This window comes from Amphiura filiformis, chromosome 2 (genome assembly GCF_039555335.1).
Source record: "Amphiura filiformis chromosome 2, Afil_fr2py, whole genome shotgun sequence".
NCBI classification, from domain to species: Eukaryota; Metazoa; Echinodermata; class Ophiuroidea; order Amphilepidida; family Amphiuridae; genus Amphiura; species Amphiura filiformis.
In genome coordinates, this window is record NC_092629.1 from 28,123,236 (window position 1) to 28,139,678 (window position 16,443).

General features: G+C 37.1%; 1 protein-coding gene and 2 long non-coding RNA genes across 3 annotated transcripts in view; 2 read left to right on the top strand and 1 right to left on the bottom strand.

Moving 5' to 3' along the window:
- LOC140146057 (uncharacterized) overlaps positions 1 to 16,443 on the top strand; it is a 273,862-nt gene that overhangs the window by 216,978 nt on the left and 40,441 nt on the right. The gene's annotated exons all lie outside the window — the stretch shown is intronic.
- The window catches only part of LOC140146053 (pyrophosphatase PpaX-like), a 30,966-nt gene that overhangs the window by 1,950 nt on the left and 12,573 nt on the right, over positions 1 to 16,443 (bottom strand).
- On the top strand, positions 133 to 12,935 carry LOC140146054 (uncharacterized). The gene is made up of 4 exons (XR_011858181.1): positions 133 to 520; positions 9,920 to 10,072; positions 11,765 to 12,599; positions 12,746 to 12,935. It is a non-coding gene; the product is annotated as an uncharacterized lncRNA (long non-coding RNA).

Here is a 16,443-nt window from a genome sequence, read left to right on the forward strand (position 1 = left end):
ACTGTGCACTTTCGGTGCGCAAGTACGCGGTAGTACCGATGCAAAGCTAAATAGTTTATAGCTTGGTATACAGAATCATACGGTTAAGGTTTGTAGCGTATACTTTTCTGGCCGGTAACCGTGTTGCCGGTGATGACGAATAAAATTACAAAAACGACTGCAAATGAAGTCTGAGTGACCGATGGGAAACCGCGATTCCGCGAATCATGAACAGAGTTTTCGATACGAACATTGTTTTGTTTCATTTGGAACTGTCTTTGGCCTAAATAGAGAAAGCCTATTTTCATGATTTATTCACTACTTTACTGCCGTATAATGCATAATTTGTTGAATGTGTGGTGGTGTGATTTTCGGTGTCACACTGACTGAACTGTCATGTGTAAAATGTTTTTAAGCTTACCCGGTCAATGCCGGTATCCGCGGTATCATGTATGTTGTCTACACTGAGTGACCAGCTGACACTCATGCACTAGCTGCACTGCCGATGGCGATGCGATGATATAGCGCGGCACCTTCCAGGGTAAGTTATATTATATCCAAGTATCAATCATTCTCATTGCTCCACATTTGTTGGTCATAATATATGCAGTGGCAGTGCCAGTGCCAGTGATGGTCGACGTCATTGTGTTGCTCGAGAAGTCTAGCCAAGAATTTGCTCACCGATAGCTTCACATTCTAGGCTAGAGACCATTGCATTCAAAATCTAGACTTCGGATTTGCTGAAGCATGACACCGTGTACTAAGCAATGGAAGTTACTTTCTAAGTAAACACTGTCACAGCCGATCATGACAGACGATCGCATCAAAACAAAAATGTTGTGAAAATTACACTTCAGCACAATTTTAAACTGTCCATAATAGGCAAATCTTTCTCAAAAGATACAGTTGACTCATCGAAATAACTTTCATCCAAATTTCAACATTAACAGAATAAATAACCTCCGGTGCAAAAAAGTGCACCGCTGTCTGACCGAAAAACGATAGCAACATACAACTCTAGCATCGAATGCGTAACTATCGTGGTGCAAATTCGAGCTGGTCATGTGTCTTATGGTGGGACCCCAAAATACCTGGTGATGTTACATTTTTCTCGCCTCTTTCTAATTTAACTTGTTCTCACAGGGCTATTCTTGGTCCAATTGCATCAAGTTTAGGCTCATTATACAGCCTGATTATTCTAATTTTCAAATGTATAAATGGGCAATTCCAAGCAAAAGTGGACATGACTCAAAAAACTAAAATTGCCTTTTTGTATTTCTTTTAACTTTCATAATATTCCAAGCAGATGTCATGTTCAAGTTCTAAACTTTTTCTGCATTTTTCTAACATTTTGTTTAAAAAAAACTTTCTTCGGAGAGTGTATTTTTAGTTGAAAAATCCTGTTCAACTTAGATATTTTCTAAGTGGGTCTATTTTATTAAACAGGGCACTTTTCTTTTTAATTTGATACATTTTATATCTATGAAATATGGTCTTCAAGAAATACCCATCACATTTTAAATAACCCCCGCTAGTTTTTTTCCTTTCATTTGTGTTTTCATAACACGGTGTAGCACAAGTTAGCGAGAGATGCATTTTTTAATATATTTACAAAATGTTGACAATTTAATTGATGCCACTTATTATTTTCCTTCTACTAGTAGTACCTTGAATAAAAATAAGAAATTGAAATACAAAACACTATCCACCACATAATAATGACCCCTTAAAAACTGTAGCACGAGTTACCAGTAGCACGAAGTTACCGATGTAGCACGAGTTACCATAGCCCACTTCCCCTGTACCAGCAAAGGTAATTATGCAAAATACCACTTGGCAGTAATAGAGGTATCTCCCAACTGCATGAATATGCATAAATGTAACCATGGTAACAACTTTCTAGCAGTAGTGTAGCCAGTTGGGGGGGAGCAGGTGGGGCAGACTTCCCCCGGCAAACTAGAATTACGGGGTTCGTAATTAAGGTGGCACTCACTCAAAAGTGTGTAAATAACAATGTTTTGTAAATACAAATGATATGCAATATGCAAATAGGCTCATTAATATGCATAAATATGCAAATAACATTCATGACAAACATCAGGTCACAATATACAATCACCAAACCAAGTTTAAAGTTGATTGGTTATTTTATGCACTTAAGCTGCAGAGTGGATCAATGAAAATGTAGGCAAAATATGCAAATAAGCTCATTAATATTCATAAATATGCAAATAACACAAAACTATACAGCACATCAAGCCACCATATCCTATCACCATACCTAATAGGGTGCATCAAACGCCCCTCATGTCAATGTTATTTTTTGCTCATATGATTAAAGTGTGCCACTTGTCAAGTTAAATAAGTGGTCCAAATTTAAATTCAAACGGAGGTCGGGAAATGGGTCCACCGCGAGCTCAAAGTTTGAACGTTATTTGCATGTATAACATATAATTACACATGAGGCAGCTATTTAGTTTTCGGTACTCTATGACATGCACAATAAAGGCTGCCTCATTGATTTGTGCACTAAGTAGCCAAAATGTATCATCTCAATGATCTCATACTTACAAATCATAATAATCATGCTAGGATGATGTCACAGGTTATAGATATGCCTTCAAAATGAATAGCTGCCCCATGTATTCAAATACATAATAAAGCATACATATCTCTTATAGTCTTATTTGGTGTTAATTCACTTTACGGTTGCCATCAGAAAGGAGTCAATAGATAACCAGTTAAATACAATGATGCTTCTGCTTGAGCAGTGAACAATTAAAAAGCCATTATATTATTTATATTACCATTGCTCAAGATACTGCCCATGAAGTGAAAGTTACTAGTTTAGTCTTAATCACGGCTATCGCTATACAGTTTACGCTTCTGCAAATTTGGTGTCTTCTTCCGATCTTGCTCCACCACCTGCAGAACATTCTGATAATGTTTCTCACTGTGGGCTGTAGCCAGGAAATCGGCACTCAGTTTCACACCACATTCCACTGCGTCATTAACCACATTGATGGCTTTAACATTGTTTAAGGAGGATAGATACGCTGGGGATTCTGGCCATGTGTCTACGTCATCTGTTAAGAACGCCTCATTAATCTGCAAGATGTTCATAGTAAACCAAGAGTCTCTGCCGGCAAAGTCAGCTAAAGCTGTTGTTTGTGTGATGTTCTCATCAGAGAACTTAGGCTTACCAAAGCCTGAACCATACCGATTAGTTGGTGTGACCATCACTTCATCGGGTTTAACTGCGAGTAACTAGCAAGAGCTTGTTTCTCCTGTGGTGGCACCTTATCACTGAAGAGAGCCAGTGGGAACATTTCTTGGGAGATGTACCACAGATGTCATTTCATGGCTTTTAGGGCACTTGCAGCAACATCAGCATTGACATCAGAATACTTAAGCAGACTCTTGTATAAGCAGAGATCGTTCCAGGGAGCATCAACTGCAACAATGCATGTCATCCACCAGGAGCTGTAGATTACAGTTGCGAAGATGACAAACTCGCGTAACTTGGGCAGCTGATGTTTTGTTGTTACAGTGCCTTGTGGGAGAAGTTGAATGTGATCTTGCACCAAGGAGATCTTGATGCTGTACAACAGCTTGGACAGCCATCTTGCTTTGTGTAAAGCACCTGGCTGTTTGAAAGTGATGGATTGCTTACAACCGAGGAAGAACAAACACAATTCAGCAAACTCACGATAGTCATCTCGAGTTAGGTCTACTTTAGATCTGAGGATACTTTCAGTATCTGCTTTCCACTGCTCAATCAACACTTGGTTTGCTTCACTGAAGTCTGCTAGATCCAATGGTGCTAGAGGCTCAGCATCACTATCATGTGGCAGCAAGTTATAGTTTGTGCAGAATCTTGAAAAGACAGTGATATCAGGTGACCTGGACGTTTCTATCTGGAGATCATTGAAGACTTGGGTGAGAATCACCTCTCTGATGTGGTGTCTGCACCCTGACCACAGAAGAGGTTTCTGAAGTCTCTGTTGTATTGAAACACAAGCTGCACCCTGGGGAATTCCAGCTTCTAAAATTAGAAACCAAATAAATTTCAAGGAAACTGGGATTTTCCCATGTTAAAAAGCAACATACTTGGAAATTCCAGCTTATAATGAAGTAAATTTGGCTATAATAGTGATAAATAACAAAAAATGCACATGGCAGCTATTATTTCAACTGCCAATTAAAGGTCTTTAAATAGCTGCCTTTATGCTAGTGTTATAAATGATTGTGTTATGTTGATTATACAGTTCATTTTAAGTACCATAGGAAGTTCACCTGAAGGCAGCCATTGTTGTATACTGTACAACATTATGTATAAATCAATAGCTGCCTTATTAGTTTATAACGTTTCCTACTAGATGCCTCACGGCAAACTTTGAGCTCATGGTGGACCCATTTCCGACCTCCGTTCGAATTTAAATTTGGACCACTTATTTAACTTGACAAGTGGCACACTTTAATCATATGAGCAAAAAATAACATTGACATGAGGGGCGTTTGATGCACCCTAATACCTAACTATCTTTCTGGCATAGTATACCAAGTATGTAGTTGATCGATTATTGTGTTGAAGCTGCACAGTGGATTAATCAATTCGCTTCCTCCCGAGCAGCCGAACAAAGAAGCAAACAAAGAAACAACCAGGCAAACACACATGTGTGGGGGCCCAAAATTAAAGATAAAAGTGCCCTTCTTACAGAAAAATGAAAGTAAAAATATGCAAGGCAAAGATAAAGAACAGGTTCAACTAGTGGCAAATGGTGGTCATAGACCACAAACCTAGCTGGGCGTGTTGGTGTTGTGGAGGTATCTGACCCCTACAAAATGTTCCAAAAATGTTCCCCTGGTCATGAGGTCTGTTGTCACTGTGTTTGAGTCCCGTACTCCTTACAGATGTCCAGAAAATGCAATTTTATGATTTGATCCCATCATCCCAGAATGACCTTTGACCTGACCCCTGCAAAATGTTCCAAATATGTTCCCCTGTCATCAACTTTGTTGTCACAGAGTTTGAGCCCTGTACTCTTTATAGATGTCCAGAAAATATGTTTCTGAGATTTGACCTCTGCATGACCTTTGCCATGACCCCTGCAAAATGTTCCTCTGGTCATGAGATTTATTGTCACTGAGTTTGAGCCACATACCCCTTACAGATATTCAGAAAATGAAATTATAAGATTTGACCCCAGATAACCTTTGACCTGACCCTGCAAAGTGTTTCAAAAATGTTGCCCTGGTTATCAAGTTTGTTGTCACCAAGTTTGAGCCCCGTACCCCTTACAGGTGTCTGGAAAATACACTTAAAATTTGACCTCTGTATGACCTTTGACCTGACCCCTGCAAAATGTTCCCCTGGTCATGAGATATGTTTTCACCGAGTTTGAGCGCCATACCCATTACATACAATGTATGTCCAGATAATGCAATTGGGCCAGAGCCAAAAATGGTCATCACTCAACCTAAAATTTAGAAATTGTCACAGGAGTGAATTTCTCCTCTGGTTTAATAGACTACTAACCAAAGCTTATGAATCGGCCAAAAAAAAGTCAAATTTGCCTGTAAATTTCGGACTGCAAACAGTAAAATACACATGTAGCGCCCTCTTGGTGTGGCGGGACGGAATTGCTAAATTAGATGTTACTACATATTTTAAAAAGATAGGATTTTTTTGTTTGTGGTATTATAAAGGTCTTCTGTATAGACAATTTCAGCACTAAAAAAACTTTCAGTGGACTTCGCAAAAATAAAGAAATAAATTAAAATATGTGTAAAATTCGTCCCGCCACATTTTGAGGTGATTTTTTACGTTCGGAAGGGACGAAAAAAAATTTCAATCAAAACTTTCCAAAATATCAACTATTATGGTAATAAAGATTCCTAAGTACACAAAATTGAATTCATCAACTTTGCTAGACTCGGAGCCATTTTAACTTCTTCTTTTTCAGGCCTTTTGTGGTAGGATGCCAGCAATAATGCTATTTTCAGGATCTGTGGTGTAAAACATGGCCCTGCCACATTTTGAGATGATTTTTTTAATTCAGGAAGGGATGAAAATTTTCTTTCTCAGTTAATATTTTGCAATAATTTTTCATTGGAAGTGAAAGAAAAGACAATTTTGTCAGTTTTAAAGTGAATCAATTGCTTTTTTTCTTGATTTTGACATGGTGGACAAAATTCCGTCCCAGCCACATTGACATGATTCTTAAAAATGAATGAGCGTACTATAAAGAGGGGGGTGAATTTTATAATTCCTTCCCTAACAAAACAAGGATAGTTGAAGTTAATACCAATGTTAGAAACAAATGTGTTATCCCAGTACTTTTGATAAAATTCAACAAATGTACTGTGTTCACAAATACATGAAGTTTATCAATACAGTGAATAATTAGTAACAAAGGTACATGTACATGTAGGCATATACATGCACAATACATGTATCAATAAACTATTTAACAATAAACCAGAGATCAATATATCATCAGATTAAATCCTTTGACTAATAATCTCCTGTGAGAAGATTTATATTTCAAAGATAAAACAATATTGAAATTTATTTCATATGCATGCATGCAAAATTAAAGCCCATTGTATTGCATGACCCACATTCCACTGCATTGATTAAAAGCTTGTTAAATCCTTAATTACTAAGTTAATTAAGATTAACAAGGCAATTATTGTTATAGAAAGTTAAAAAATAAGATTAACATTATGCAAATGCATTTTAACTTCTACTAGGCAACAAAGTGCATATATTTTATTAATGAACATCAACTTCCCATTGGAATTACACAGAGCTCCTCCGCTTCGGCTCCTCCACTTCCGCACCACCCCTGACTAATTAACCTAATTAAGCTGTTGTAATTAATTAATACATTTGTTTAATTGTATTTGTTATTAATTCATTAGATTAATAATTTATCTTCAAAATAAGACCAAAACCATTTGTTCATGATGAATTCTGGCAAAAATATAGGAATAAGTAGACAAAATGATTTAGCAAAATGTGACAGCACCACCTTTTTTAGGGTCCCAGTATAAAAAACATGACCATAAACGAAAGTCCTTTCGCTAGAACGCTAACCCCTCCATCCGCCCCTCTAACGCAAGTGTCAAATATTGAAAACTCCAACCTGTATTCATAGGATACAGTGCCGTTGCTATGGTTGATGGGTTTGCGACAATGCTAGGATACTAGTGATCACGTTTATGGAAGAAACAAATATTCTTATTTTATTTTAAGATATTTTCTTCGTACCTTTTAGCACGAAAAAAATAATTAGGATTTGCTGTATTTTCAAATAAAAAATAATCAGCTGCTTACAAAATTAACTTACAAGTTGCAGGTTGCGAGTACTGTACACTACAATGTATTGATTTAAAATCATTTTGAAGCAACCACTGTAAAATTTCAATATCGTAGGCCTACTTCAGAAAATACTGAAATTTTATATTAAATCCTTTTAAAAAAAGATCAACTTTGACCGATGTTTTAACAACTTTTGTTACAAACGTAATCTGACTTTTCGACCCCTCCTCCCTAAGGCTGCGATCACATAGACATACAATATACGGTATTTGCTCGTTCGATTAGGCTGATATATCACATAGGAGTATACTATGTGATCGAATGAGCGTATTTCGTATAGCGAATACCGTATACTTCTATGTGATCTCAGCCTAACGGAAGGACTTTCGTTAAATAAGACTTCAACTTTTGGGCTGTTCCCCTATCTAGACAAGTAGTGAAGATTACAATATATACACTTATGTGTTTGATCTGCATACCTACCATTTTGATGTCAAAAGACAGTTATGTGGTATATATGTAGGGGGGTCACATTATTTTGTAATCAATGCTTTATCTCCTTGGTTTAAAGCTTTTCTGAAAGTGCTTACAAAACTAAACTCATAGCAATTTAAATGGTGAAAATCGGTCAAAGCGTTTTTAAGTTATTACAGTTTTAAGGTTCCAAAAAATGCAGATTTTCAGCCCAAATCGGTGAAAAACACCCAAATTTAACGAAGTGGCAACTTTGATATAGAATAAAAACTTAAATATGAGTTTCAAAGATCCAAATTTAGTATAATTATACTGTATCCATTAATATTAAAGAATTAAAATAATAACAGGCATGATATATTATGCAGTTTCTGAAATAAAAGACCTGGAAAATGGGCAAAATGGCAAAAATCAAGGACCGTCGACAAGTAGCATGCCATAGAGATATTCCCCATAGAAAACACACACGTTTTTACAGGCAAATTGATAAAAAACCACAATATTCAATTTGTTATAACTTCGAACGGTTTATCATAGAAAAAGAAAGTTATATCCAAAGAAAGCAATTTTATTCAATATCTAGAAATACCACCTAAGAAATTGATTGCATACTTTCCTCATTGTAGGGTAACTTGATTTTCCATATGACCAAAATGAAAATTTCAATTTTGGTAGGATTTTCCCCATAGAAAACACACACGTTTTTATAGCGAAATCGACCAAAAAAGGTACCATTTTCAATTTGTTATAACTTTTGAGCCATATATTGCAGAAATAAGAAAGTTATATCCCAGGAAAGCAAATATTAAGAAAAAGCATGCAAGAAATTCATTGCATATGTTCCTCACTGTAGGGTAACTTGATTTCCCAACAACTAAACTAGAATTTTTCTGCGGATATGACATTTCACCAAACAAAACACAACAGAAGCAAAAATGTGTCAAATGCCATTGCAGAAAAAATACATTTCAAAACTTTCCATGACTGTAAAAAACAAGATAGGCCTATAACATGTTTGTACATTGGTGAGTTGAAATAGGAAAGAAGAGTCTTTTAGAATGAATAAAATCAGTAATTCAGATCAATTCAAAATCGGCACTTTTGGGCTCCCAGTCGGATATATGTGCTGTGACGACACAAATTAGGCTAAAGTGTGACCTCCCTAATATATGTGCGACAACGCAGCCTAAAATGGGCACTGATCTATCTTAAGATCAAACGCAGCAAAATGTTGCTGATGAGATTATAACTAAAATTGATCAAATTCATTTGATCACAGTTACATGTAGGCCTACCCGGTAATCGAAACATGTCCTACAGTAGCGTCCAATGAGTTTCTTCAAATATCTAAAGAACCTCTTGTGTCTATTCGATATTCCTATTTTAGGAATCATATTGGCTGAGTGGAATTTTAATATAAAACCACATATTTGGCCTCCATGTGCATGTTTTGCAAAGAGCAAAGATGATAGTTAAGAGTGCACCAAAATATTGACAAACTGTTTTGTATTTCAATCAGGTACAATAAAAAGATATCCTTGTCATGTTTTCTCTAAAAGTTTTAATTTATAACTAAACAGCAGATTGTACTCTTTCACTCTTTAAACATTTGCCTGCATTTTTGGTGATTTTGCCTGTCCTTGTCAGGTCCTTGTTGTCGAGGACCAAGGACTTTGGGGTCCGAGGCCAAGGCCAAGGACTACACGTCCGAGGCCAAGGACTACATGTCCGAGGACCAAAGACTTCAAAACCTGTCCTCGAGGCCGTGGACTGTACTCGAGGACTACAACACTGGGATAGTCATTAATGTAACCGCACAAAAGATGATATCCCGGCCCTCCTCACATATCTGAGGGTAGGGGTCATAATCAGTGATCGATTTTGAATATTTTTGTGTAGCAAAAAATGCTACTCACTTTCAGATTTGAGTGGCAATTGTGAGTAGCATTTTGCAATTTCAGTTGCATTTCATCCTGATGATTCCACTCACTCCCCACTTGGTTAACAGGTTGCCTGGTGTCATCAGCCAGCTTTCATCAAGTTATGTTCAGTTACACAGTCTTGTATAGCATTTATGCATGTAGTCAAATGTGCTTCTACATAGCCACTGACAGGTTCTGTATCTTTTTTGTCTTGCAGCATTTTTTCTACCGGAGAAGTTTCATGAGTTTGGGGTCGAAGAACTGCACCGACTGCAACATTGGCATCTGTCATCTGCAGGAGCTCTGCTGCTTGTGGTATCCCGTAACCATTCACTGTGATCATTAGCTTGAACGATCTCTGGAATTCCTGGTGAGATTGTCTCTTTAACTTTTATATTTTCAGGTCTTTAGGCTTGGAGTCCCCAAATTTCAGCTTTGCATTCCAAGATATCCCTCCTTTTTTGAACTACCTTTTTCCACCCATGGCCAAGACCATATTGCATGTATCAATGAATAAACTAAAGTTGAAATTAAACTTATATATGATGGATAATCAGTAACTGGGCTTTCATCTATACCTAAACTGAAGTCCCCACAAGGTATTTACAAATGTATTAAAATCGAGGCTTGTCATTATTCAATGGCCATGCTAATTAGGGCAATCAATATCTAGGTATTCATGTTTTCAAGATAAAAATCAATATATTTTATTAAGAGGGACACATTCATAAAAAAGAGAAGAAAAACAATGTAGCTTGAATAGCCTCAAAGTATGCATGCAATACAATAAAAGAATTTTCTGAAACTAACCTCCTTTTCAGTCTGTTCCACGGAGTCAATATCTATCAATGACAACAGATGCATCATCAGCACGCAGTGATTAGGCCATCTTGATTTGATAGTTTGTCTCAAAGCCCTTCCCAATTAAAAAATTAATTAAATATCTGTGGCAAGAATAGACCACCTTTTCATCTCTAAATGGAGGTTGCACTGTGGCTAATACATGTATGAAGCATTTTTATTGAGATTTACGCTTTAGGCTATTTTAAGGTCTGACTATGTCAGACGTGAATTTTTTGTGTGGTGGATCGGAAAAAATAAAACAGCAGAAAGAAATTTACTCAATCCAGCAGGAATAACACAAACAAAGGGCCAATTTACTAATGTGCGTAGGGGCTTTGAGATGAATTATTAGCACACTGAATATAGATCGATACATCAATTGATATTTGAATCCGTGGAAACAAACTTTATAACAAAAGAGTGAAATGAGATCCAAACATGTGCTAACTAATGTATAGTAAAGAAGATGTTTGTCTTGATGGGTGACAATTTGAGTCAACCATGAGAGACCAAAAGAAAGTCTCAAACCCAGATATTTAAATTTTGAACAAGCTCAATCATAGTATTGTCAAATGTTGATGGTACATTGTAATTGAACTGTTAGGAAAAATGTTTTTGTTTGTTAAAAGCATGATTTTTTTCCAAGCATTGAGAATGCATTTATTATCTGTCACCATTTAGCTAAATAAAGCATTAACTTTGGTTAAATTTGGAAACATCTGGTAAGTAATATAGCCTAAAATTGGGCTACTTTGCATTGCAAGAGTCAGTTCGCGGCAGTAATGTGACTATATTTTCCTTTCAATTCAACCAAATTTTTAAGATTTTAGTCTCTGAAGCTCCAAAATGGAATGACAATGGGTTTTTGTGACCATTGATTGTTTGGTCGGTAACTTCCCATGAACCGTATGTTTTTAAGTGAATTGCTTTTCCGCTCAATTGGGTGATTTACGTTCTAAATCCGGGTGAATTGTCCATATATCTGATATTGGGCACTTATGTTGGAATCTTTAAAATTGGGCTCCTTGAGAGTCATTCCTTGCAGCCTGGCAAACCAATTCGCCACGCCTTGACACTGCAAAATTTTTGGCAACACTGCTTTCTTAGATCCATCCAAGTTCACCTACTTGTCAGATGCTACTGCTTTAGTTTGTTTTTAAGCTCTTATAAAACAGCAGTTCAATTTATGTTCTCATATTTCAACATGCTCAATTTTCAGGCCAGCGGAGGGAATGAAGTGTGATGTAATTGGAGATAAGCCATACCCTAAGAGGAGACAGGTCATTCCAGGTAGACAGCAAGAGCATCATTGTGTATTATAGGTCGGGAAAGAGGAGATCTTGGAGCAGGACAAGAAGAAAAAGGTGGCTGATGGATTCGTCATCACATTTGACACACGCAAGGTGGCTGTGTCGAATATACAAGAAAAAAGCTCCCATCTTTAAATTCTTTGGATTGGAAAATGGATTGTTGTAAGCTGAGATGTGCAGATGCTCACTAATTATAGCTCAACATGGCCAAAATATGGCAAAAACAGTGAATTAAGACTATCAAATGGAAGTTTGTCAGGGAAACACTGGACAATTGCTTTGACCATCAATTGGAGTACAAATGTTACTTGTGTAGCAAATTTCATAAATATGACCTCATGTACAAACCCCAATACTGTACGTTTGAATGTTTACTAAAACTCATTGCAAAGTTTTAAAATGTCTGGCCAATGTAAGGCCTATCTATGGGCGGCCGTGAGGGCCAAAAGGGTCTCAAAACCACACAAGGGTCTCAAAAGTACAATAAGGTCTCAAAAACACACAAAGGTCTCAGAAATAAACACACAACAAGGTCTCAAAAGTATATAATAAGGTCTCAAAAACACAGAAAGCTGTCAGAAAAAAACACACAGTAATGTCGCAACAGCCCAATACGGTCTCAAAACAGAAAGGTCTCAGAAACAAACACACAACAATGTCTCAATAGTATCTCAAAAACAGGGAAAGGTCTCAAAGACAGAGAAAGGTCTCAAATACAGAGAAAGGTCTCAAAAACAGAGAAAGGTCTCAAAAACAGAGAATGGTCTCAAAAAGCGGAGAAAGGTCTCAAAAACAGAGAAAGGTCTCAAAAACAGAGAAAGGTCTCAAAAACAGAGCAAGGTCTCAAAAAAGAGAAAGGTCTCAAAAAAAGAGAAAAGTCCCAGAGAAAGGTCCTTAACAAAGAGAAAGGTTTCAAAAACAGAAAAAGGTCTCAAAAACCTGTTATGGTCTCAAAAACCTGTTATGGTCTCAAAAACATGTTATGGTCTCAAAAACACGTCAAGGTCTCAAACCAGGTATTACAACCGACCGCATGCAGTACTGCACACATCCGCTTGCAGTTCCGCATGCGAAACTGCACATTCCATCACACACACCCGCATGCGGAACTACACATCCCAACTAGCATTTCAACATGCGGTGATGCACATCCGATGTGCGGTTCCGCATGGGGAACTGCAACATTTTGGTCCATTTCCGCTTTTTTTTGCATGCGGCAATGCCACAAACAAATTGCAGATCCCCATGCGGAAATACGCCAAAAAAATTGCAGTTCCCCATGCGAAAATACACCAAACATATTGCAGTTCCCCATGCGGAAATACACCCAAAATATTGCAGTTCCCCATGCGGAACTGCACATCCCAACCTGCATCACCGCATGCGGAAATGCAAGTTTGAATATGTAGTTCCTCACTTCCTCTCCTCATGCGGAAGTGCGTGACGGAATGTGTAGTTTCGCATGCGAAACTGCAAGCTGATGTGTGCAGTACTGCATGCGGTACTGCACATATAACGGTCGGATGTAATACCTGGTTTGAGACCTTGACATATTTTTGAGACCATAAAGTGTTTTTGAGACCATAACATGTTTTTAAGACCATAACATGTTTTTGAGACCATAACGTGTTTTTGAGACCTTTTCTGAATTTCTCTGTGTTTGAGACCTTTTCTGTTTTTGAGACCTTTCTGTTTTTGAGACCTTTTTCTGTTTTTGAGACCTTTCTCTGTATTTGAGACCTTAATTATTATATACTATTGAGACATTCTTGTGTGTTTGCTTCTGAGACCTTTCTCTGTTGGTTTCTGAGAGCTTTTGTGTTTTTGAGACCTTATTTACTTTTGAGACCTTGTTGTGTGTTTATTTCTGAGACCTTTGTGTGTTTTTGAGATCTTATTGTACTTTTGAGACCCTTGTGTGGTTTTGAGACCCTTTTGGCCCTCACGGCCACCCATAGATATCTACTACAGTCTATGATTATGACCAATAGCTAATAGTCCTTTGGCTTCGAGAAAGTGATATCAGTGTGTGCATACATGTGGTATTAAATCGTGCGTACAGTGACTCAAAGAAATATGTGTTTACAGGTGCAATCACTAAAGGTGGTACGTCTGTGCTCGCTGTTCGCATGATGTAAATTTTACTCCAACAAAGTTCTGACATCACTCTCTCTCAAGGAAGCCAAATAGACTATTAGAGTAATAAACATTTTCTATGTGTATTTGTATTTAATTAAGGCCCATTCAGTGATTCCAGCGTATGTGTAAAAAAATTATAATTATTCATAATTTGCCTAAATGTGGAAGGATAAGTAATTCAATTTTTGAAATGAAAAATTGGGCAAAAAAACAAGAAAACAGCAGTATTGACAAAGTTGAAGCTGGGAAGCCCCATTCAAATACATGTAGCTAATTTCTACTGAAGTAGAGAAATTACAGATTTGTGTAAAATGTCTTCTGTCTTTATGTACATGGCTATGTTAGCACATGACACTGACAAAGGTGCCAAAACCTGAATTATGATGATTTTTATGATCCTCCCGATGAAAGAATCACTGAATGAGCCTTTACAGGCACCTTTAGGAATTGGGTATTTTTTGAACAAGAATACATGATATGATAATATATTGTACAAAGTTCAAACATGAAACAATCTCACAAATGGAGGATGCAGCAGTTAAAATTAACGAAGTTAGCGTACTTTGTCCGTATGGACTTTCACTCTCATGTGGCAAGCCAGGGGGATGGGTTGGGGTAGTGGGCAGTGTTGTAGTCAAGTACGAGACCAAGACCTGCCCGTCCGAGACCGAGACCAAACCTTCCGAGATCAAGATCACCCCTTCCGAGACCGAGACCTCTAAGTTCCGAGACCAAGACCTTGGTTTAATCCCGGGGATACTCAAGTTTGGTTGGGGTAAGGATTTGCCGCTGAGAATTTGAAAGGGGACTCATCAATGTACCAAGTTTTCAAGAAATTTGTACCCAAATTTAACACAATTTGTCTTAATTTTTATAATAATTATTATTTTCCTTTTAAATTTTGGGAAAATTTCAAAAATGTTGGCTACAGTGGAGGCAAAATTTTCTGCAAAATTTATATAAAAGGACCCATTCTTATACCAAATTTGGCCTAGAAAAGGGGTCATCGATATACCAAAAGGCTAAAAATGCTACCCATGTTTGCAGCACATCCCCCATAGGGTAAGGATTAAGTAATGAACAACAACAGAAAATCATATCTTTTTCCTCATGTTCTTCTTGTCTCGAACTAGAAAACGTTTGAGACCGAGACTTTTGAGGTCCGAGACCTAGACTTTTAAGTTCCGAGACCGAGACACTGCAAAACCAGGTCTTGAGATGGTCTCGAGACCGAGACCTGGTATCGAGACCTACAACACTGGTAGGGAGTGTGTTTAGTGGAAAGGTGGGTAGATGTGCAGCAGATTTAGGGTGCATTTTCAGGCTTTTGGGTATAACTTTGGGCTGCAATTTTCAGAAAACTGGTTTAGAGATGTGCTCTTTATTCTTAATTTCCCCTAAAAACTAGAAAAAGGGCAAATTCTTCAGCACTATCTGTGAAGTATTTGCGCTTCTTAAAGCCATAATGTACAATTAATGTCAAATTTTAATTTTGTTATTCTTGAACCAAAACACTGTTATTAAAAATAATGCTAATAATACCTGTCAGAAAGATCTTCTGTCCATTTTTTTATTCTGAAATAACAAGGTAAAGTGAAAGAAACCACACTGGCTATTTTGGCTGTTTAACATGGATTTATATAGAGGAATTAAAGTTGTAATATGACTTTAAGTTCAAATTGTTCACATTGACCTACAAACACTGCCCACAACAAATTTGGCTGATTCAATTAAGGTGTAAGTTGGGACATGTGTAAATGTTACAAATAATGCCAAAATATATGGTTTCAAAAACATGGCTTTTTTACAAATTAGTTTTTATAAATTTATGGATGTGTTAGAGCATGGAGCAATTTGTAACTCCTCTTTAGAGATTTTCATCCACCATGTTTTTCTGTTGGCAAAGGTCCACAGCTATCATAATGTGTTTGTTTGCCATTAATCTGGTGATTGGTATAGTGTAGAGGTCGCTCAAAGGTCAACGCAGGGGTCAAATTTCAAAATTTTGTTAAAAACCGTACTAGTATTCCTCTCATGTGAAGGATTCAGAAAAAGTTTGACCTGTCTGCAACATACCATTCTAGAGTTACAAACAGAAAGGTCAAACCCAGTATAATTATGGTCAGTTATTTTGGCCACAAACTATACAAAATGTAAAAGTGCTCTGATTTCAACAAAAATTATCCCAAATTGGTTTGTAGTTCTTACCATTTAGGATGTTTTGATACATACATGTAGCAAACATTACAAAATAGGTCATGTTCAATAGGCCCTATACAGGGTTGATCAAATCATAAATTTAGGCAGTAAAAACAAAGCATTCTAGACAAAGCGAACTATTCCTTATTTGACTTTATTTTACATGACAACTAATTTGAGACCATGCATTTTTGTTGAAATCTGGACACTTGATCACCATGTTGACCTTTGACTGACCTACATGTATGCC